Genomic DNA, 24,532 nt, shown 5'->3' with positions numbered 1-24,532 from the left:
GTTAAACACATCTAGAGTTGTTTTTCTTATTACCATGAAAAAAATATTTGACATGAAAGACTACGTGTGGAGGCTCGGAGGGACATCAGAATAAACCTCCATAATTTACGGGCGAAGCAATGCTAGGATGCTGAAAGATGGGGTTGCGCTGAGAGAGAGGTGCGGGGAAGTCCTTATTGTGTGAGTTTGTTTAAATGAGGAGATGAAATCAATATGATGTAAAGAAGAGTGCCCCTGAAGAGAGAGAGAGAGAGAATGTGTATGAGGGGAGGTGGGGCCCCGGGCTTTCCCCCAAATCCGCAATTCCGCTCATTGACCACTTTCCATAGATTCTGCCGTCTTACTACTTTTGAAATGGGTAGGGTATATTTTCAGTTTACTTGCTTAAGTTCATAGAAATAAGCTGTTCGTTGTTATTCTGTAACCCAACTAAAGTTTAATCTTGGAAACTCAGCCCCTTTTCTTGAGGGGCTCTTAGGTGGCCCCTGAGGGTTACTTCCTGTCAGCTCTGTTGGTCATCCCCTTGGGCATCGAGGCTGACATCCTTGTTCCCATTGAGCCTCTTAGTAGTGGGTCCGTGCAGGTCCCAACTAACAGCGCCCCCCCCCCCCCCCCGTTGATGTTTGCCTCTGCTCTGCCCTGGAGAACTGGAGAACGTTCTGGCTTAATCTCCTGGGCAGACCTTTCTTCCGTTGCCCTATCAAGCTGGCAAGGGGAATTCTGGACTCTGCCTGAGAAAGGGGTCCATGGAGTCTCAGAGCCGATCTGGAGCTGGTGATCATTACTATGTGCCTCGATACCCTCACCACAAATATCTGGGCTCAGGCAAGTCGCAGAAGGCACTGTGGCTGGGCCTGAGGTTCAGGACCTCCTAAGAAATAGCGCTGTTGACTTTCTTACAAAACCCCCTTCTCTGTTGGTGCCTCCAAACCCCACCTCACCCCCAGACTTACTTTGAGATCATTATGCATTCTCTAAAATCTTTTGTCTTATGCCTGGAGTTTACTCAGAGCTCAGGTTTATACCATTCAAAAAACAAAGCATTTGAAACCAAAGCCTTGGTTTTCAGCCGAATCTTCTCATCTCTGAGGAAATAAATACTGTTCACCAAATGTGAGAAAAACAGTGAGGAAACAAAATGGGGTGGTAATAGGAAGAGCCACAGCAAACATCCAGAAACATCGTCCCATCCTCTTTTTCTTTCAAAAATCCTTCCCCCCCAACCCCGATACAGAGTTGAATTCATTGAAGGAAAAACCCAGTGCACTGCAGCCCTGACATATGTTTATTTCAGGAGCGGAAACATTCTCTTTGACTTAGTAGTTCTGGGCAGGCTAAAGTGTTTGCCTTTCTGCTCACAAACAGTAACTTCCCTTTTCTCAACATAATCTCCAACCGCTCTGTCCAGTCTCTGCTTGCATTGTATTCTCCATGGAAACTTTCTGGACTAAATTCACCGCCCCCCTGGAAGCACTGGCTCCCTGGAACCACTTGCCCTCTCCTCCTGGGAACACGTTAGTGGTGTGTGTCCCTTTGTACTCAGGTGAGGAGCCATTTCTCTTTGGGGAATGGGGGGTGCACTCCACTTTACAGTTTGTAGATAGGCTCTCATAACCGAATAGTGCTCTCACAGGACAAGTGTTCCCCCATGAAGAGAGTATCATTATTTTAGATGTGATGCAGTGGGGGCTTTTTGGGGTTCACCAGGTCTTTGCACCCAAGTCATCAGGCCCTTTGTCAGTACCCACACACCAGGCCTTCTCTTATACGATCCTGTAATTTCCCTGCTCCTTCACCTTCCATCCACCAAGGCTGATAAGAACTTAAACGAGCTCATCCATTCAACTGACATCTATTGAATGTTTTGTGTTGGGCTTGTATGAAGCATGGGATGATAAATGGTGATCAGAATAATTCCGGACTTTGCCCTCTACTTTGCCCATGTTGCTGATGGTCAGAAAGGAAAAGAGACATCTAAAAAAAAAATAATAATAATCACACATACATACATATACTTAAAAAATGTATACAGGCCTAGAAGAAAAATCCTAGGGCTCTCTGGGAGCACGTATAACAAGTGGATCTTGTCTAGTCCTGGGTGGGGTGCTGGGGGTGAGGGGACATGGCATTGTGGGAATGCTGGGGGGTGGGTGGAAAGGATTTCCTGAGGAAGTGGTGTTTGCAATCACCAGACACTAAGTAGAAAGGAGATGGGGTGGGGACTTCATCATTTGTAAAGACCCTTTAGGGGGGAACCTGCCCTTGGAGGCTGGGAGTGGAGCAGGCAGGACAAGAGGGGATGATCTGTACTTAGGCAGGAGAGGAGGATGGTTCAGATCCAAGCAGGCTATAAGGTATTGTGATTTTATTCTGTCACACATGAAGTCAATTAAAAGTTTTATTTTTTATTTTTATTATTTTTAAAGATTTTATGTATTTGATGGAGAGAGATCACAAATAGAGTGGGAGGGAGAGGGAGAAGCAGTCTCCTTGTTGAGCCAGGAACCCAATGTGGGGCTCAATCCCAGGATCTAGGGTCATGACCTGAGCCAAAGGCAGCCGCTTAACTGACTTGAGTCACTCAGGCGCCCCAGTGAAAAGGTGTTAAAGCAAGGAGTGTCTTCATTCTGTTAGCATTTTATTTTGGAAAGACCTCTGGGTGCTATGCAGAGAGTGGGGAAGCTGAGCAGGGCCACTGGCAGGTGGGAATGGGCATTCTGGGGCCACTGCAGGAGCCCAGGTATGTTTGGAGTCAAAAGGTTTAAAAAAAAAAAAAAAAAAAAAGGAAGGCGTAGGAATCTGCAAAGAGCTACTTCTATCATTATATATGTATTTATCTGTCAAGGTCCTGGGCAGGAATGAGGTTGCACAATAAAATGGGGTAATGTGGACAGTGTTTAATAAAATAACTACTTCCAAAGGTGCATCAGAGGCTAGGGAAACACATAGGGCACAGGACCCCTGAGTGCGGTTTTCTCCACTGGGGCTGAAGGGGCCTCACATGGAAATGGTCACTGCAATTCAGAGACACCACCGCACAGAAGTGTGGCCTTCAGTGAAGGGATATGGCCAAACCACACAACTACTGGGGTGTGGGGGTGTGGTAAGAAGAATAAATATCCCAACATTGCTGGGTGCTTGCCCTCCAGCATCAGGTAGTGCTCTCCATTGGTGAACCCAACCAGCGGCCCTGGGCCCAGGAGGGGCCTGTTGATGTCACCAGGCAGAGCAGGCTCCCAGGGGACATGGAGCCAGGCAGAGAGTCGATCTCAGGGGCACATGAGTTTTGCAACACTATTTGGATTATGCATGTTTTCTTGTAACCTCACACTCCATGCCTTGCCACTACCAATGAATGATAAAAGTCTTTGTAGGTGGAGATATTTTCTCTTTCTTTCTTAAACACATTACTATGTCTGCTGGAATGTGATACTGCTTACCATTTGGAACAATAAGAAGTCTTTCCTGATTTTTTTTCCTTTGCAAGTATATTAACATTTGGGTTTTCTTTTAAAAAGATTTAGTTTATTATTTTTAAAAAATTTTTAAAGATTATTTATTTATTTATTTGAGAGAGAGAGAGAGAGAGCACACGCAAAGGGAGAGGAAGAAGCAGACTCCCCACTGAACAGATCAAGCCCCGATGTGGGACTTGATCCCAGGACCCTGAGATCATGACCTGAGCTAAAGTCAGATGCTTAACCAACTGAGCCACCCAGGTGCCCCGAGTATATTAATCTTTGGTTTAAGAAAATCCTGTGAAAATACCTTTTTTTGCAAAAACCGCTGAACCACTGGCTGGGTGTAAAGATGTTCCCCTGAGTTGGGAACTCATTTCCTTCACTTCTCAGATTTCTACTGGAGACTGTTCCATTAGAGCAACTCCCCCAGAGCTCTTGCTTGTCTCTCCTTGTGTGGAATGGGTGAAGTGGTTCCCTAGTGGATAGGACTTATCTATTAAAAGGCTATGAGCATTAAAGATTTGGTTTCTTCCTCCTATTTGCCCTGGAGCTGTGCAGGGTTGCAACCCTGAATCAGTACTTCTGCCCTCAGTCCCACATCTTCCCTCCAGGGTGAGTCCCAGTTAGAACAGAGAGCTGCAAAATGAGCCTATTTGATTATACATCTCAGCCTTGTCCTCTAATGCAGCGGTAGTAAAACTGACATTTCAGTCTTGACTGATTCCCAAGTCTGTCTGCTAAATTGGTTCTAAACCTGAGTTTGGGAAAGGAGGATTTTATTTATTGGAACTTCTTAGAACTCTGTGCTTGGCATTGCTTGCCAGGAAGATAACACCACACCACGACAGATCCAGATCTCTTGCGGATAACACGGAGAGAACCCTGGCATCTCTGAGACTTCAGGCACCTAGAGACTGGAGGCATTACCAGGAGACAGGTAATGTGTGCACTGTAAAATGTCAGCGCCTAGAGTTTGGAAAAGTATTGGGAACTCAGGAGTCAGACTAGTGTTTGAGTTTGGGCTCTGATACATTCTAGCTATAGGTCTTCTGCAAATTATTTAAGCCCTTTAGAACCTTAACTGTATCATCTGTAAAGTGGAAATTATATTAGGTCTTAATATTTATTATTGTCACAATTTAGGTAATTTTCCCTAAAATAGTCAAAAGTACCCTTTAAAAAGGCCAAGAGGGCCCAGGCATTTTTCTCTCACTCTGCCTAAAGTGCAGGGTAAGAGGAAGTACTCTGCCACAGGGAAAGAATGTTCTGGAATACATTCCTAAGACTTCTAGTACTTTCACCTCTGGTAATGAGATCTCTGACCACAAAGTCAAATCATTGAAATACATCTCCTTTGTTAATAGAAAAGTTACTGAAATTGATAGAGTCTCTATTGGGCTATTCAACTTCCAATATGTTATGCAAATAATAGCTTCTGTAATTTTCACACATATGTGTCTCACTTGGAACTTTGAACAGATCTTTTAAGCACTGCCTAATTTATCTGTGCCTACATCTGAGTAACCATGTGTTGACTATACTGTAGAGTTTGATTTATGTACTTGGAAACCTAACTTTCTGGAAAGTTTTACAAAAATACTTTGACTAACCTTTGATAAAAAGCTATTAACCCATTGTGATACCATTAGAAACGAGCTCTCAAGGACCAACAAAAATAACTTAGTTGTTTAATAAGTTATAAGCAAGATTTCTTCTAGTCAGTAGAAAATTGCAATTTATAATCGATATGCTGATGGAGACAAGGAATTTTTTTTTTAACATTTTTAAAATTAGTATAATTGACACACAATGTTACATTAGTTTCAGGTGCTTAACAGTGATTTGACAAGTCTATATATTATGCCAAGCTCACCACAAGTGCAACAGCGTCTGTTACCATACAACGTTGATGTATTCCCATTGGTTCTATTCCTATGCTGTACCTTTTATCCCCGGACGTATTCCATAATGGGAAGCTATAGCTCCTTCTCCCTTTCAGCCATTTTGCCCATCTCTCTTCCCCTCTCCTCTTGCAACCATCAGTTTTCTATATTTATATGTTTGATTCTACCTTTTTGTTTTTTAGATTCCATATATGAGTGAAATCATATGGTATTTGTCTTTACCTGTCCGACTTATTTCTCTTAGCATAATACCCTCCCCTCTAGGTCGATCCAGATTGTTGCAAATGGCAAGGTCTCAACATTTTTTATGGCTAATATTCTGTCCCCTATATACCACATCTTTATTCATCATTCTTGTCTTTTTGATTCTAGCCATTCTGACAGATGTGAGGTAATCTCTCATTGTGGTTTTGATTTGCATTTCCCTGATGATTAGTGATGTTGAGTATGTTTTCATGTATCTGTTGGCTATCTGTATGTCATCTTTGGGAAAATATCTTTTCTGGTCCTCTGCCCATTTTTAGTAGGATTATTCATATTTTGTTGATGTTGAGTTGTATAAGTTCTTTATGTATTTTGGACATTAAAGGTTAATGGAAATTTTCATGAAGACAAAATGGCAGATAATAGTAATGAATGCCTGAGGAGTTAATGCTCCCCGAATTGTACTTACTGAGCTTCTGAAATTTTAAAACTGGAGGTTAGATAAAAATTGTAAAAGATAATTATGTCAGACGAAGACCATTCACTATTTGACTCAAGTCCAGTGGGTTTTTCTTAATAAGAAAGACTTAGAGAACACAAAATCAGGGACAAGATATATAGGAGAATAAATGAATGAGTTCTTTTAGGTGGGAAACATAATTGGGAAATGAATCATCCTTTTTATTGGTCCTATAAAGTTTCTTCTCTTTTATGAAGCTCCATACTCACCGAGACTAGCAAAGTGATTGGCATAGAGTAACCATCATGTAAATATTTGTTGATTTGATGGATCCAAAACACAATGTTGGGGAAGCTGAGCTTTCACTACTCGTGAAATAGGAACCGTGTTTTAAGGTGGGTCAGACGTGACCTGCTCTTGTGTTTTTAGCTGTCGTTTTAGTTTTTATATCTTTAGTCAGTTAACACAGTGATTCAGTATATGCATTTGGATGTCTCACTTGCTCCCAAATCTTTTGGAGACCCACAAGAGTCCAAAGAAGCTTCAGAGCAATGCTGGAGAATTTGCTACAATGGCTAATTTTAGGGTCAGTCACTTCCTAAAGAAGATGATTAGGAAGTCACTAAATGTATTGCCTAAAATATGTGTGGTTCAATTTTCCTACTTTTGGAAGCCTTTTGTTTTTACGAATTTGGTGGACTCCCAGTCAGTCTCCAAGATTTGGTGGAAATATCTCCTTTCTGAAAGTCTCCCAAACTCCCCTCAAACAAAATTAATGATTCCTCCACCACATCTCAACAACACTCTCCTGCTCCTGATATATATGGTGCCTCCTAATTATCTGCTTAGATATCATCATATTGTTCTGAAGTTATTTGTCCTCTGACTCAAGCTCCCAACATTCACCTTGATATTAGCAATTACTGGTCCTTGGTTCTGGCTAGTAACCAATCAGGAACAATTAGGCCCTCACAGGTACTCTATAGGGATTAGACAAATATGTGAATAACAATATAGATTTGAACTAATACTTCTTCTTATAGATGTACTTAAAAATACTATAGTATCTAAATATATTTTATTGGAGTAAATGGATGACTTCTGAATCCAGTTGGGAAAACCATATCTAAGTGACTTTTCCAGTTCTACAGGTTCAGGTATGTTAATAAGCAATGATTTCCTTAAACTGTAGGTGGACCTGGACTGTAAGGGAGTTGGACTACAAGTGGAGTGGAGTCTAGTAAACTTCCCACCCATTCCTCCCCACTCCTCAGAATGGGCATTTGAATTTAGATAGTGAAACATTAGAACCTTACCTTTTATAGACCTCTTGAGCTTGGAATGCCAGCCATCTCTTTTGGGTAGTTTAGGATTCTAATTAGAGATAGTGAAACATCAGAACCTTACCATTTATAGACCTCTTGAGCTTGGAATGCCAGCCATCTCTTTTGGGTAGTTTAGGATTCTAATTAGAGCATGTAGTTGCTCACTTTTTGCTCTGTATACGCCCCCAAGTCTTGAGGCCCGACAAGACTGTGAACTGCCTGAGGATGAAACCCTGCCTTTATATTTCCATTTTCTGATACAGAAAATGTAAGCAGCCTATCATTAGCAAAGAGTTTTTGATGGAAATAAGTAAAGGCGAATAGATGGAGAATAGCTCTCTTTCTTCGTCCACTCTCCTGATTTGTGTTTTCTGTCCTCACCCAGACTTTACAGTTCTGGATCTAAGTTTCTTCTCCAAAGTCAGGCTTTTAAAGCCAAACATTCAAAGTCACAGAAAAAAATCCATCTAGTCTTTTGATAAATATTTATTGAGTACTTAGTATGTGCCAGGTGCTTTGAATACAAATAAGAATGAAACATGGCCCTTGACCTCGATGAGCTCACCGTGTCATTAAATAGCAGATAACTGTAGTTATTAGTTAATGGTCATTCAAGCTAATGTTTTTACTTAGAATTCAGCTATCACCAAGCTCTTGGGACCTCTGAGAAATTACTAGGATGGAACATAGATTTGTTCTATAAACTGTGACTTAAAGGGAATAAAGTGCCATAACCTTTTCCCCCATAATGGAATTGTTTTTCAGAAAAAGTGCCAAGTCTCAGAATTATGAATATTGAAAATTTTACCAATACAAATATTTTAGTAGACAGAAAATAATGGAGATATATAGTTTTAGTACTACCCAGGCTTAAATAGGAATATTTTTGGGGGGAAGATGAAATGTTGGGTTGGCAGTTCAGCGCAACAAATAGGGGCTTTTCAAGTATTTTTTTTTTTTAATAACAACACATATGCGGAAAAGCTTGTATTTGGTAATGACTTTTCAAACAAGAGAATGTTCTGGATTAGGGCTGGCCACCAGAAGAATTTGCCCCTGATTTGGAAGACAGAAGGGAGGCGGCAGCCATGGGCATGTAAGGGTGATCTAAGGCACTGGTTGCTGTAGCAGCTTGTTCATGTTGTCATTTATATACAGCCTTACTTTGTGGGTTGTGGGGCTGCGGATGGCCCTGTGGCTCCTTCAGCCTCTGCAGATCTCCTCCTCCAGCTCCTACACATCATGGACCAAGTGCATGGGCAGCTCCGTGGTGAAAGGCACCTGCTCCTCTACAGGTCACCACCTTATCAAGTCGGAGGTGGTAAAAGACAGGTGTGGGTGTCTTTTCACTCTTTGGGCTCTAGTTTGCCTTTGTGGGTTCCAATCTGTCCATGTCTGTCCCTTCTGCATACTAGTCTTGCAGACCCACAGCAACTTCAGGCCCACGACTAGATGCCAAGGTAACGACTTTCCATAAATTTTCTAACAATGTCCATAGTTGTGGAAGGTCCAATCCTTACATTCCTTAATCCATGGCATTCCTAGTGGTTCTGCTTATCTGTCTGAGCCATAGCCGAGGCAGGGACCAACCTACATCTTTTAATGAATCCACTGACAGGATTTCCCCATTTCCTACCATCCCATCTCTGACCCCCATCCCATTGGGCACCTGAGGAAATAGTTTAAGAACCATGTTGTGGGGGGGGGGAATTACGTATCTTGGGGCACCTGGGTGGCTCTGAGTTAAGACTCTGCCAGGTTATGATCTCAGGGTCCTGGGGTTGAGCCCCGCATCAGGCGCTCTGCTCAGCAGGGAGCCTGCTCCCCGTCTCCCCCCTCCCCCCCCGACCCCACCACCTGCTGATCTACCTACTTGGGATCTCTGTTTGTCAAATAGGCAAAATCTTTTTAAAAAATTGCATATGTTTAAGCCCTCAATTCATGTTCAGTGCAGTAAGATGCACACATAATGAAAGACCCTTGAAAGCTAAGGGAAAACCAGATTCATGTCACCCCTCTCAATCTTACTACGGAATGTGGTTCATTGAGTGGGACTCACTCACAAAATGAGTCTTCCATTTTAAGTTATGGCTTCTCTTTCTTTTCCTGTATCTGTGTGGTTTCCTTGATCACATGTGGTTGACCTTTAGGAAATTAAATGCATATAGAATGCAATGCCACTGTAAGAACACTGTCTTCTTCATCAGGCATTTTCTTCATTTCCTTTCTAGTTTTAGTATCGATGACTCTTTGCCCTCAAGTTATTTCATTCCTGGCACCCTCGCTCTGGAGAAACCCACTCCTTCCCCTCAGCTTCCTTAGCCTGATTCAGCTTTAATCTTCCTTCCCAAACATCTACAATGTGAGACTTGAATGGTTGCTACTTCAAAGTTGTAAACTGAGCAAATTAGAGCTGTGAATTTTGTTGCTGGAGTGAAATGAGTGTGCCTAGGTCATTTGTAAACATCCTGGGAAATACTCCCAATCCTAAAAGGATTATGGGAGGATCATAATTTATCCTATTGTTCAGTAAGAAGAGCAGTTTCTTGGTAAGCAGATGCTTAGAAGCAGATGCTATTTCAGTATTGTCACTTCAGAATTGTGTAAATCTTATACTTAGCTGTGAGTTTTAATTAATGAACTGCTTACATTAAGGTTGGGTTTCTTGATTTATTGAGATTTTGTTTCACCTACATTCCACTTAACTAAATCCACAAGCTTCAAGTTTGATTTACACGGTCTCATTTCCACTGAAAACACATTTCCCTTTCAATATTTACAACTTTCTTAATAGGATAGTCATTGAGAAACAAACCTTTGCTCATTGCAATGATACTAGAATATTATAAAAATTTAAAATCTTCTTCTTTTCATTACCTCCTCTCCCTATCTGAAAACCCACAGAGCCTGCCCATTGCCTATAAGAGAATGTCTTAACCTTTTTTCACTCAACATCTGTCCCAGTGATTTCTACTTTGCAGAAAAACTCCCACAAACATCATAGTCCCAAGAAAGCATACACTCTGGATTATTGTTTGTGACCCATATTCCTGTGGCCTTACCAGTGCAAATGAGGTCACAATTTAACCTAGTATCTCCTGATTGATAGCCTCCACCTGTGTGAGAGCCCATGCCCTTCTCAGGTTCCTTCTAATTTCTTTCAGGGAGTCTCCAGGGGTGTTTCACGTGGGCTCTCAGCTCTCTGTATGTGCTTGGGTATTCATAAGTTCCAGCCTGTTGGCCCTGTACTGGCCAAGAAGTGATGTTGTCCCTGTCATGTTGACTTCAGGGTGAGTTACTCCTTTATTACTGGACTAAGCACAGACACTTACTCTTTACTTAATTCTTCCTAACCCTATGGAGACCAGGCTTTGATGTTAACCAAAACTACTGAAAGCTCGGGAGAATAGAGGAAATTACAGCAAAAGAAACTTACAACAGGTTATTAAATGTGGAGGATCTTGGAGCTGTGTATTGTAGCCTATCACCATATGGGGGTGTCTTACTGATTCCCTGGATATAGGGTTTCCTCTCCAACTAGCTGCCAGTCTCCTCTCCTGCTGAGGATACCAGCTCCCCTTATTGCCACCTAAGCAGCCTGGATATTTTTTGAGTTCTAAGCCTACAAGAGTAAAGCCTAAAGGAGTTCCATCTTCATCTCTGGTTTAATGTCTGCCTTCCCAGTTGTCACTCTCAGTCCTGGGATCTGCCATTTTGCAGGGTGACTATGAGCGGGAAAGTCCCCTGACAGTAGGAGAAATATCATTTATGTTCACTTCTGGGAACTTGTCTTCAAAGAAACCATCCAGATCCCAACTGTCCAAATTCATATACAACGGATAAACAAAAATAGGAATGTTACTTCCTTGTATTTCTCTCTTCCAAATTGCAAAAGAAAGGACAGCTCCTTTCTTCTTAATTTTTCAAAGTTTGAGTTGAGCAGTTTTAAATAACATCAAGTGAGTTGCATTTGGCCATATCCAGTTGTTTCTCTTTATGCTTTTTCCAACATGAATTGAAAACTGTGACTGTACGTTCTTCCTGTGGTTTCAGTTTCTAATGTCCCAGTAGACAATCGGAAGTCCATAGATCTCTATAAGACAAGGAATTACTTCCTTAGATTAAAAGGTACAGTCTAGACCCATGTTTTAAAGGAAACCCATCTCCAAAGGAAATAATTTACAAAACACAAGTCTGTTTAAACATATATAGGCTTTTACTTTAGACCCACAGCGCCTCAAGCTTTCTATGTCATTTCCATAATTAAATAGCTCACTGATGTTTCAGTTAGTACAGACTAGGTTATGCTGCAGTAACAAACAACCTCAACTTTTTTTTTGGTTAAGATTTTATTTATTTGAGAGAGTATGAAAGTGATCACAGAGAGAGAGGCATCACAGAGGCAGAGGGAGAAGCAGACTTGTCACTGAGCAGAGAGCCTGATGTGGGGCTCGATCTCAGGACCCTGAGATTATGATCTGAGCTGAAGGCAGACACTTAACCAACTGAGCCACTCAGGCTCCCACAATCCTCAACTTTTAAGTGGCTTAAAACAACAAAGATTTATTTCTCACTTATGCTATATTCCTACCGAAGGTTGACAAGAAGGCTCTGCTTGTTGTAATTATTCAAGGACTCAGGATGGAATAGGGCTCTTCTCAAACATTGCTAGTCTCTCTGCCACAGGTCTAGAGAGCTCCAGAGGTTCTTGTACTGCCCATTAAGTGCTTGTGACTCAGTGTTACATGTCTCTCGCTCAAACACATGAGAGTAGGAAGTTCAATCTTATAATGACCCTCTCATTTTTTTTGAGATTTGAAACAATACGTTTAGTTGTATATGGAATATATCTCAGTCACATAATAATAGGTCAAATCTTTAGATGATTACCAAACCCAGCTATTGTACTAAGATATACCTTTATGTGTATAACTTATTTTCATTTTAATAATCTTATGAGGTTGACACTATTATCCCATTTTATAGATGCAGAAACTGAGATACAGAGAAGGGGTCAATAACTTTTTGTGGTCATATGCTACTACTTGGTAGGGTTGGGATTTGAATCTTGGCAGTCTGTCTTCATACACCATACTCTTAACCACTGCACTGAACACATCGTATTCAACTTTCTGAAGCTGAGTTTTTCATCTGCCTACCACTTCCTCAATGCTACCCCTGCTCTTTCTTCCTTTTCCTAAGTTGGGCAAATGGCACACCACCAGCTTCCTGATTACAAATATCAGACATCCAGGACTTGTCCTTGGTTCATTTCTCTCTCAGCTCCCACCTCCAGTCCAAGCCAGCTCTCAAGACTGACCTCTGTCACCCTTTCTGTCTCCTTGGTACTACAGTCCCCTCCTCAATGATGTCTGGAATTGTGTCCTACTATAATCAGTTCTCAACAATGCAGTCAGAATGAACTTCTAGAAATATGTAACTAAAGAATTTTATGTGCTACTTCCTCACTAAAAAACCCTACAATCCCTTCCCATTTCCTATGAAATAAGGTCTGAAAATTTTATTGTTCTTTCTTCTGCTGGAACAGCCCCAACACACACATATACACAATTTAGCTAACGACTGCAAATTTCAGCTTAACTGCCACTTCTTCACAGAGACCTCCAGACTGGGTTGGGTCCCCTTTCAAATTCTTCTAAATACCTGTCATCACACTTACATTGACTTGTTCAATGTTTGTTTTCATCTTTAGAAAATGAGTTTCATGATGATAGAGTGTTTATTTTGTTTACTGCTATATCTGTGGCACTTTAACAGTGTGTGGTATGGGGCAAGGCATTTAGTACATATTTATTGAATGGATAAGAGCATATTTACTAACAACTTGCAGTCCACTTCATGTGGGTTACAACACTGCAGTGGTGAATCTCTGGTTGGGAATTGCTGAACTTCTTAACTGGTGAAGTAGTGCAGTAGTGGGAGGAATCGGGGCTCTGATCTTGGCCCTGAGTTCAAATGCCCCTAGCTATTGACATGGCTGACTATGGGCCAGTAACCTAAATGCTCTAATGTTAATCTTCTCATCAGGGAACTGGGAGGAAAGAGGGCCTCACAGATTTGGTCTGGAAACTAAGTCACACTATGCTAGTTCCCTTCTTAGGCTATTGCCCAGGAGTCTTGTAGCAATCTCATCTCCTGGACCTTTCCAACTTCATCTTTTGCTAAAGACCTCAAAATAAATAGCCTCTCTTCCAGAAATATCATCCCTATTTCTAATGCATATCTGTTTCCTGAAAAGCCAACTCAAATCTCATCTTTTAAAATAAAATTTCCAGTATGCTTCGTTCTGTTCCTTTAGCATTTCAATAGAAAGTTCACTCTATATCAGTTTGTGCTTGATCATATCTGGCTTTATGGATATTCTCCAGCTGGTTACCTGGAAAGATGACAAATCTGTAGAAGTGGTTCTTTTGCTTTGTATGCTGCAGAGTGCCTTGTACAAAGTAGACTGTCTTAATCAATTGTCATTAATTAACTGATTTGCTCATCCTATCTAGGAAGCAGAAGTTGTTCTAATCATATCTGTTCCACACCATGGTTGTAAGTTTCAGCCAGGAGTATTTTAAACAGAAAAGAAGGTGCTCACATTGACAGGTTATGCAGCTGCTTTTAGTCTCACTTTGTCTTATTTGACACATAGACTAACCCTGGAGTGGGTTTTTTTGTTTTTTTTTTAAGCTTGATTTTCTCAAAGAAATTATTCCAGTGAGATAGAAGAATCAAATTTCCTTAGTCTATTAACAAAAAACAATGAAAAAAACCTTAAAAACCTCAAACTAATAGCTAAAAAATTAAAAAGAGAAAAATACAAACTAAAGAAACCTCAGTAGAAAAAAATAAATGGCACAGTCCTATTTCTACTAAATAAATTAGATCCGTAGTTAACCTCTCTTCATCCTAAAGTCCCCCTCTAAGTCCAAATGGTATCACTGGTGAATGCTACTTAACATTTAAATTAAAAAACAATGCTAGTTTCGCTCAAAAGTCTTCCAGAAGATCAAAGGGAAGGGAATACTCCCCAACTCATTTGTGAGACCAGTTTTATCTTGAGAGCTATCCACTATTCCTCATGAACTCAGATGCAAAAGGCCTTAACAAAGTATTAACAAATTGAATCTAGCAATACGTAAAAAAGCTAATAAAGGGCGCCTGGGTGGCTCAGTGGGTTAAGCCTCTGCCTTCGGCTCGGGTCATGATCTCAGGGTCCTGGAATCGAGTCCGCATCGGGCTCTCTGCTTGGCGGGAGCCTGTTTTCCTCCCCTCTCTCTCTGCCTGCCTCTCTGCTTACTTGTGATCTCTCTCTGTCAAATAAATAAATAAAATCTTAAAAAAAAAAAGCTAATAAAGCATGACCAAATGAGGTTTATTTCAGGCATAGTAGGTTGGCGCAACATTTGAAAATCAATGTAATTCTCTATGTGGATAGTCTAAAAAAGAAAAACTGTATGATCAATTCAATAGATGCAAAAAAGACTGACAAAATTCAAGGTCCATTCCTCAAAAAACTCTTAGCAAACTAGGAATTGAAGGGAATGCTCCCAATCTGATAGACTGCGTCTATCAAAAGAAATCTATAAAGACAACTAAATAGTAGCTGACTTTTAGATGTTCTTATGAAGATTGGGAACAAGGAAGGCTTTCCATTGCATGAGAGGTCTTAGCAAGTCCAGAAAAGCAAATAAAAGGCATACATTTGGAAAGAAAAAAATTAAAACTGTATTCTCAGATGACATGATGGTCTACATAGAATATCACATAGAAGCTACCAAAAAACTTCTAAATCTTATAAGTGAGTTTAGGATACAAGAGCAATACACAAAATAATCCTATTTCCATATATTATAAAGTCACAATTAGACACCAAATTTTTTAAAGTACCATTTAAAATAGCATTCAAAACATGCACTACTTGGAGATAAACTTAATAAAATATGTGCAAAATCTCTATGCCAAAGATTAAAAAACACTGATGACAGAAGTAATAAAAGACCGAAATAAATGGAGTACACTGTGTCTTGATAGATCGGAAGACATCAATTTCCCTCAAAGTGATACATAACTTAAGTGTAGCTTCAACCAAAATCCCAAGAGGCTTTTTGTAGAAATTGATAAGCTGATTCTAAACATTATACGGAAAAGCAAATGTGAAAATAATTCTGAAAAAGAACAAACGGGACTAACCCCAGCTGGTCAAGACTCACTGTAAATATACAGTAATCAAGACAGCCAGGTATTGGCAAAAAGACAGACACATAGATCAATTGATCAACAGAGAAGAGAACAGGGAAATAGACCTCACAAGTGTTAACTGAGTTTCAGCAGAAGTATCAAGGCAACACAGTACCGAAAGGCTAGTCTTTTCAAGGAATTGTACTAGAGTACCTGGAAGTCCATTTGTAAAAAGTGACATCCATACAGACAGTGTGTCACCCTATATTCAAAAGTGAACTGAAAATGGATCAAAGACCTAAATTCAAATTTAAAACTCGAAAGTCTCCAGAATAAAACACAGGCAAAGAATCTTTGTGACCTTGGGTTAGGCAAAGATTTCTCAGAAAGGACATGAAAAATACGATCCATAAAAGAAAAAAAGTTGACAAATTAGATTTCATCCAAACTTCTCGTTAAGTGTGGTTGCGAGGAGAATGTAAGGACAGTCCACAGACAGGGATTGAATACTTGTAGAACATCCATCTGATAAAGGATTGGTAACTAGAAAGTATGGAATTCTCAACATTCAGTAATAAGAAAGCCAACAAACTGTTGTGTGGGCAGAAGATATGAACATTTTCTTCATCCAAGAAGAGATATACATGGCCAATAAGTATTATGAAAAGATGCTCAGTAGCATTAGTCTATAGAGAAATGTAAATTAAGAGCCCAATATGATGCTACTACACCCCAGTTATAATGGCTCAAATAACAGCAAACTGACCATACAAAATGCAGGTGAGACTCTTGAGTAACTGAGTAACTAGACTTTTCAGACATTTCCTGGTAGGAATGTAAAGTGATACAGCCACTCTGGAGAGTCTGACGGTTTCTTATAAGTCCACACAATAACCCACGTATGAATGTTTATGATACCTTTATTCACAATTATCCCAAACTCAAGACAACCAAACAAATACTGAATGGATAAATTCAGGGACATCCTTGTAATCATAATAGAATATTATTCAACAGTAAAAAGGAATGAACTCATACACAGCATTGCGGAATTCAAAAACGTTTGCAAAGTAAAAGAAGTCCTATTCAAAAGGCTGTATACTGTTTGATTCCATTTATATAGCATTCTGGGAAAGGCAGAAATAGAAAGCAGATCTGTGGTTGCCAGGTGCTATGGGCTGGGGTTGGGGTAGGGGATTGACAACAAAAGGATGCAAGGATATTTTTAAGATGATGAAAATATTCTCTACCTTGACTCTGGGGGTGGTGGTATGCTTTACATGACAGGAGAAACCTCTCAAAATACATAGAACTGTACATTTTATCTTATTTTTTTTAGAACTGTACATTTCCAAAGATAAATTTTACTGCTTGTCAATTATAGTTCAATTTAAAAAAGAACATTTTACAAGCCTCTATAGAAAGTGGATATGGATGGAATGAGGAGAGAAGGAAAACCGGCTCAGTGTCGCTGTTGCAATGTCTCTTCTGCTCCAGCTGCTGCTCCAAACACTCACTATCCCACCTGGAGCTGGGCTTATGGGCATGAGCAGGTGGATTCAGGAGGGAAGGAGGAAACTCTACTTTCTGAGCATTAGCTCAGTACTCTTTGGCTGAGAATACCTTGTTTCATCCAGGGAAGATAGCACCAAAAACCAACCAAACCAAAAAACTCCTCTGCTTGAAAAAAGTAATTAGAAAAAGAAATTGTCTATCAAATTTATAGGGATCTGTCCGACCTTAATACTTTTTGATTAACCCAGTTGCTAATGAGTGAATCCCATATTCAGAAGGGATGTTTGTCTTCTCCAATTTTCACATTTCATTAAACTCATAAATTCTACATTCTCCATCTCAGATACTTTCTTCCCCACATCTCTATGTGTTCATTTAAAAAAAAATAGTCTTATCCTTAAGGTATGAGGAAAATTTCTAGCATTTTTTTTTTGCCAAAAATACAAAACAAAAAACTCCCCAAAGCATTTATTTTGGTAGGGAACAATTACACAGCAATGAAACGTTGTGAGGTAGCAGCTCTCTAAGCTAGCTTAATAGCTGTGAAGAGCTCTAAGGAAAGGAGTGCAGGGTCAAATATTATCCTGAATATGACATTGGGAAGATTTGCTTTTTTCCCTCTAATGGTCTCAGTAGGAGGTCTCATCAAACACATCGCATATCCATTTTTGCCAAACACTTCTGAAAATTCAAAGAACAACACCAAGGTGTTCTATTTCAAATGTTGGGCCATACCACTTCCCATGACAGTTGATTGTTTTCCCTTCTGTGCTTGAGGCTTGACCTTTTCCAAAGGGATGAGTGCAGTTTTGGGTGAGCTTCTCATGCCTGATGATCTGGCATAGAGATACACGACAAACAAATTTTTGATATTTTCTTGGACTTCCACAATTAAAAACTTTTCTTCCCCAGCTGTCAAGCCTCGTGTCCCACACTTTGATAAAGTTTAGAAGGCTAGAGAAGATGGGCTTAATCAGATCTAACCCCAGAAGTTCTGTTTCAGAGCTCATCAAATTATACCTTACCCACAACAGGCTCATTATTTTGTTACTTTTGTGAAATCAATATGCAGTATTTAATGGCATGAATGTGGTTGTGTGAAAAAGAAGTTTTGAAAACATGTAAATAATAATCGTGGGATAGGCTTAGCTGCTCAACTAAAGAACAGGATGTCTTCTCAAACCACTAGAAAACTTTTATTTTCTTCTATTTGCCTCTATTTCTTTAACTTCTATAATTTTTTATTAAAATAGACTGAACTGAATTATATTTGGGAGAACTTTCTGTACAGAAGAATCAATATGCCAGAGCAGGGTGATTTTTTTTTAATTTAAATTCAATTAGCAAACATATAGTACATCATTATTTTCTGATGTGCATTTTCGTAATTCATCAGTTGCATGTAATACCCAGTGCTCATCATATCATGTGCCCTCCTTAATGCCCATCACCCAATTACCCCATTTCCCCACCCACAGAGTGTAATGATTCTTACCAAGTGGAACTGATTACAACATGGAACACATTTCCATATTCTAACAAGAGAAGGGCAATGATATTAATACTCTCTGTGTCTCTAGGATATTTAAACTCAAGAATGCCTAGACAGAACATATGAACTTTACTCTCTAAAACCAACATGTCCATCTTTTTAGGTGCATATGTTTAAAAGTCATTGTTCATCTGTCTCTCCTTCTGCTCCCGAATGTAGCTCATCAGCAAATCTCAAATACATCTTAAATCACGCTACTTTTCTACATCTTTGGGGAGCTAGTCTAAGCCACCGTCTTCTCCCGTCTACAGTAGGGCTTGACAAACTTGCTTTGTAAAGGGCCAGATAGGAAATTCGTTTGCCTCTGTGGGCCATGTAGTCTCTTTGGCAACTGCTGAAGCCTGCCATTGCAGCATGAGAGCAACTGTAGACAATACATGAACAAATAGGTTAGCCAAGTTCCATTATAATTTTATTTATGAAAGCAGACCCTTGAAAGTGGTTAGCTGACCCCTGAATTAGACTACTTCAAGAAGCTTCTTATCCCCTGCATCCAGTCTTGCTCCTCTCCCACTCCTTCATCCTGTAATGGCAGTTCTCTTTTTACGACTGAAATCGGATCACTTCACATCTACCAGTGACTTTCTATTGCTCTAAGTTCTAAATTTCTTATCATGCCCTGCGTATTCTGATCTGACTACCACTCCAGCTTCATGAAGTATTAGTTCCCTCAGTCTCTGTATTTCACTCACGGAGATGATTCTTCCCTCCTGGAAATGCTCTTCCCAACTGTCATTGCCCAGTTAATTCTTATTTACTTGAGTATCGGTTTACATGTCACTTATTTTGAAAGGTCTTTTCTTTTTAAAGATTTTACTTATTTGACAGAGAGAGAGAGAGAGCGCGCGCAAGAGCCCACAAGCATGGAGAATGGCAGGCGGAAGGAGAGGGAGAAGCAGGCTTCCTGCTGAGTGGAGAGCCGGGTGTGGGACTTAATCCCAGGACTCTGGAATTATGACCTGAGCCAAAGGCAGTGGCTGAACCACCTGAGCCACCCAGGCACCCCTGAAAGGTCTTTTCTGATGATCACCTTCACCCAGACTAGTTTAGATACCTCAGTATTTACCCTTCATAGCAGTTGTAATTAGTTAATTTTATAATTATTTGTAGAATGTTTCTCTCATTAAATAATAAGCTCCCTGAGGCTAAGGACTGCATCTTGTTCCCTGCTATCCCTCTTAGGTCTAACATAGTGTTAGATAACCTAGCGCTTAGGTCAGTGAGTAATATATCAGGCTGCAATAACAGAACTTGATTGCAATAGCTGAACCAAAAATGGGTTTATTTTTATCACATAGTAAAAAAGTTGAAGATAGGCAGTCCAAGGCTGGTATAGTATCTCTATAGAATCATCAAACTTGTTGGTCCATTTCTATTTCTGTTCTCCTCATGGTTGCAAAATGGCTGCCACAGTTCCAGGAATTGCATCTGCATTTAGACAGAAAAGTCAAAGACACTACCAAATGAGTTTCTTGCCTTAAACACACACACACACACACACACACACACACACACACACACACACACACCTCTTTCATATACATCTTTTTTTGCTTTTTTAAGAGAGGAAGAGAGAGGAGGGAGGGCAAGTGGGGAGGTGTAGAGGGAGAGGGAGAGAGAGAATGTTAAGCAGGCTTTATGCCCAGCATGGAGCCTGATGTGGGGCTCATTTCACAACCCTGAGATCATGCATGACCTGAGCTGAAATCAAGAGTCAGATGCTTAATCAACTAAGCTCCCCATGCACCCCAACTGATAAATCTTTTTGTCTAGACCTGGTCACATGGCAACCCCTAACTGCAAGCATGTCTGAGAAGTTACACAATGATACCTTGAAAAAGCTGGGATTATATTAGTAAAGAGTAAAAGGAGAATGACTATTGAAGTACTGGTGTCTGTCCTACTAGGCAGGTTCAATAAATATTTTTTGAATAGCTAAAAGAAAATCTCAAAACTTATTTGAAGTAAAATAATTCTACATAAAAAAAATTGTGAATAACAATGGCACTTGAATCTATGTTAATTTTCTTGTGTTTTTTTTTAAACAAATTTCACTCTTATGTTTAATGTTATTGGTCATCATTTGCTGTAACAATTTTGAAGAGTCAGAAAAAAGGTGGTTATGTGGGCAAATCCAAACTTATAAAAAATTGTTTGGTGTTTTTAGTTTTTGCTTCTGCAGCGATTTTTCAAACAATGCTATGCTGGAAGGGCTTTAATAACATGAGCATTTTAGGCCAACATTGTTTTCTTCAGAAATACTTTATTACAAAATTATAATATATAAATATTTTAGCAGTAATAATATGGGTAATAGTTCTTAATGGCCTGATCTGCCTATGGGCTTCTAATTCAGTATAAGGTATTTTTTTTTTCAGACAACACTGTAAAAATCTGATTTTATGTTGCCCTGCTGTGAACATCTTCAAATCAAACAATAGAAGCAATGCTCTTCTCTTATTTAATGTTTTAATAGCTCCCTAACCTATATTCAGAAGAAGCTATATATAAAATGTAACCAGAAGACAGTCTTAATAGCAAAACCATCTAATCTTTTGCTGTCCATATTTTTAGTGTAAACTTTTTTTTACAGTTCTGAAAAGTGAAAATTGGATTTTTCTGAAGTATTAAAAAATTGGAGCAAAGATGTGTTTTTAAGATCAAGGTACAATATTAAGAATTTTACAATGCTTGGGGCACCTGGGTGGCTCAGTGGGTTAAAGCCTCTGCCTTCGGCTCGGGTCATGATCCCAGAGTCCTGGGATCGAGCCCCGCATCGGACTCTCTGCTCAGCAGGGAGCCTGCTTCCTCCTCTCTCTCTCTCTCTGCCTACTTGCGATCTCTCTCTCTGTCAAATAAATAAATAAAATCTTTAAAAAAAAAAAAGAATTTTACAATGCTTAATAGCACTTAGGAACTTGTCAACTGGAAAACTTAAATCTTTTCACAAATATCAGCCCCTCAGCCAATGCCCTGGACCTGTTGTGTTGCTCATCACCCTGGTCTTTCTTTTTGGTAAGCACTCCCTGATTTCCTTTTGAGGAGTCATCTTTCCCATTGTGTGCAGACTTGGTGGGATTGCTAGGACCCAAGGTAGCACTTGGACTCTTCTCCTGACTCTTGGTACCACTTCTTCTGTGGTTGGGTTCGTTTGTCAGACCGCTGCCCCAGTTCTTATCCTTCTATGACCTGACCCTTCAATTTCCCTTTGATTCGGTGAACTGGTTTACATCCTTCCAGCAAATTCCTGTTCTCCTGGCTACAGTTGCTGCAACCGTAAAGCCCTAGGTATATAATCTGCTAGCCAAGAATATGAGTTCCACAATACAGAGGCTATGGCAGAGACTGCTAGAGAACTACACAGTGCCCTTTCTTCCTTACAGATTGCAGGTTTTATTTAGGATGGAAATATGTCCAGCTAAAAATGCTTACTCTCACATTCTGATTTGCAGCTAGGGGTAGCTGTGTACTATAGCTCTGGTCAGTAACATGTGAGCAGAAGTCTACAATCCTATCTGCATTCCAAACAAGCAGAAAGGGAAAGGGAAGAAGGAAGGAGCAATGCCTGTGTTAGGAAAATAAAACTTCCCAGAAGTCCCTGGCAGACTTCTGGAATAGGTGTCCTGTGATCATGAAATTCCAAGTATGAGCATAAACTTTAGCCCTTTAAGGAGGCTGAGCAGAAAGATAAGAGAGAAACTGGGTCCCTGATGCATCTCAGCATGTCCTACCAGCCTTGGCTGCCTCCCTCATGATTTCTTGTCAAGTGAAAATCATGATACCCTCTTCAGTAAAACCACTGGAGTGGGAATGTCCTTTAATTTGAGCCATGTTGGTTCCTAACTGATACAGGTGCTTGGTCTATTTTATTACTTTAACCGCATGCCTGGCATGTAGTAGACATTAAATATATTTGTTGAATGAATGGATAGTAATCACTAGCAAGAGAATCCTCATTGATGCACACGATTCCTCAATCATCGCCATCTCACAGGTGAGGAAAATGATACATGTGTGTAATGTACTTGTGGTTAGTAGCTGTGCCACTTGATTTATCCATTCTGATGTATGGGCTTTACCCAGGGAAGTTGCAGAAGAGAAAATGAATCTCTGAAAAGAACATATGTGGAGAAGATAACAAGTCGTTATTTAATAATAAATTCTGACCTAGGAAATATGGCAAACAGATATTTCAGAATGTTGCCAAAGAGTCACCAAGACCTATGAGATTTTTAAAAATCTAAAGCTGTTATCTCAGCATCCTCCTAGCTGGTGGCAAGGCTTTCGGTTTCTACTTTTGTCCCATGAAAACCCTGATCATCACTTTGAGACCAACCCTACTCTCATTCCCCTCCAGAGAGCCTTCCCTAACCACACGAGCTAGCACTCCTCTCTCTTTTGTAAATTCATATGTCACAAGGTCAATTTACTTAATCCAGTAGAACACCATTATTGATCGTTGATGATCAGAGTCCTTACAGAAGAGAGCAAGGACTAATCATTTGCATTTCCTGTTCAAGGTCGCACTTGGTCCTATCCAAATAAGCAGCAGAAAGTAGAGGAAAGAGTGATGAAGGGGAAATAAGAAGATCTGAATTCATGCTTGAGGTCTAATCTCTGGTAGGTCATTCAGTTCATGAGCATTCTGGAAGCACCCTCCTGCTGTGACCACTTTCTTGAGTCTCATTTGCATTGTCTGTGAAGTGGAGAAAGTAAATAACACCCAGATTACAGGGTCCACTGGGTTCCAATGAGACAGTAGATGTGAAACTGTTCTCTGTTAATTGCTGTGTCATAGTAAGTGGTCTAAACGTACCTGTTGAATTAAATTTTATATGGTCAATACTCTCAAGGCAATTTTACATGAAAAAGCTTGAGTGTTTTCTCTTGGTCACTTGATCTCTTTCAGGTTTTATGACATTCTAACCTGGTTGTGTCACTCATAACAATCATTAAGAGCCTTAAGTATTCCAACAAATGCTGGCTATTACCCCCACATCATTGGACATGCAGCCAAATGCCCATGATATGGTCGCTACAAATTATCCATTAGCCTCTGGAACTTTGCCAGGACCTCATTCAGCCAAAGAGCTCAGGCTTGAATTAATCAGACATCCAAGTAGTTCACAGTAAATGTTCTTAAGGCCTTGCATCAGAAAGAACTGAACAAGGGCCAATGATCACCTGGCTCATCCATGCAGAGCATGGGAATATTGATCGAAGTTACTGAAAACATTTGTTTTTCTCTTCTTTTTGTCACCTCTAATTCTTTACACAATTATGTTCCACAACTTCTTTATGGTTTCACACAGTAAAACATTATGAACTCTGTTTTGCAAAAGGTCCTATCTAATAAAGCTCTCTCTTCCATTTAAAATATTTTTACTCCAAAAATCTGATGTAGCCTTGTGTTGGAGAAAAAACTACTTCTTCTTCATATTTCTGGAAATCACCTAGACTTAGGGAATGAAATGCTTTAATTTAGGTTCTCTTAAAAGCAGAGCCTGAGACAAGGATTTGGGTGCAGGTGATTCATTTGAGAGGTGGTCCTGGGAAGAAGGAGTGAGGGAGTCAGTCGAGTAGGACAGGGGAGGAATAATCAGCTGGGAGCACTATGAGGAAGACACTTCAGCTGAGATCACCTGATTAGTTCACAGAACGCTTCCTGGAATTGTCCTGAAAGACAGTGGCTCCTGTCACCCACCAATTGAGAGTTTCTTCATAAGCTTTCCCTCCCCTGTATTTCCAGGCTGGCTTCTTATGCCCAGATGAGAAAACTCCAAGGTGTGGTGAAGAATGCTGAATGCAATATCCCATTTGAGTTGAGATATTGGTAGTGTGAGGTGGGAGGGCTTGAATTTAACTGTCCATTGTATCCATAGCTGACATTAGAGATGGGCAGAGAACATGGACAAGGATAC

The sequence above is a fragment of the Meles meles genome, chromosome 7, assembly GCF_922984935.1.
Source record: "Meles meles chromosome 7, mMelMel3.1 paternal haplotype, whole genome shotgun sequence".
Classification (NCBI taxonomy): domain Eukaryota; kingdom Metazoa; phylum Chordata; class Mammalia; order Carnivora; family Mustelidae; genus Meles; species Meles meles.
Note: the sequence above shows the minus strand (reverse complement) of the source record.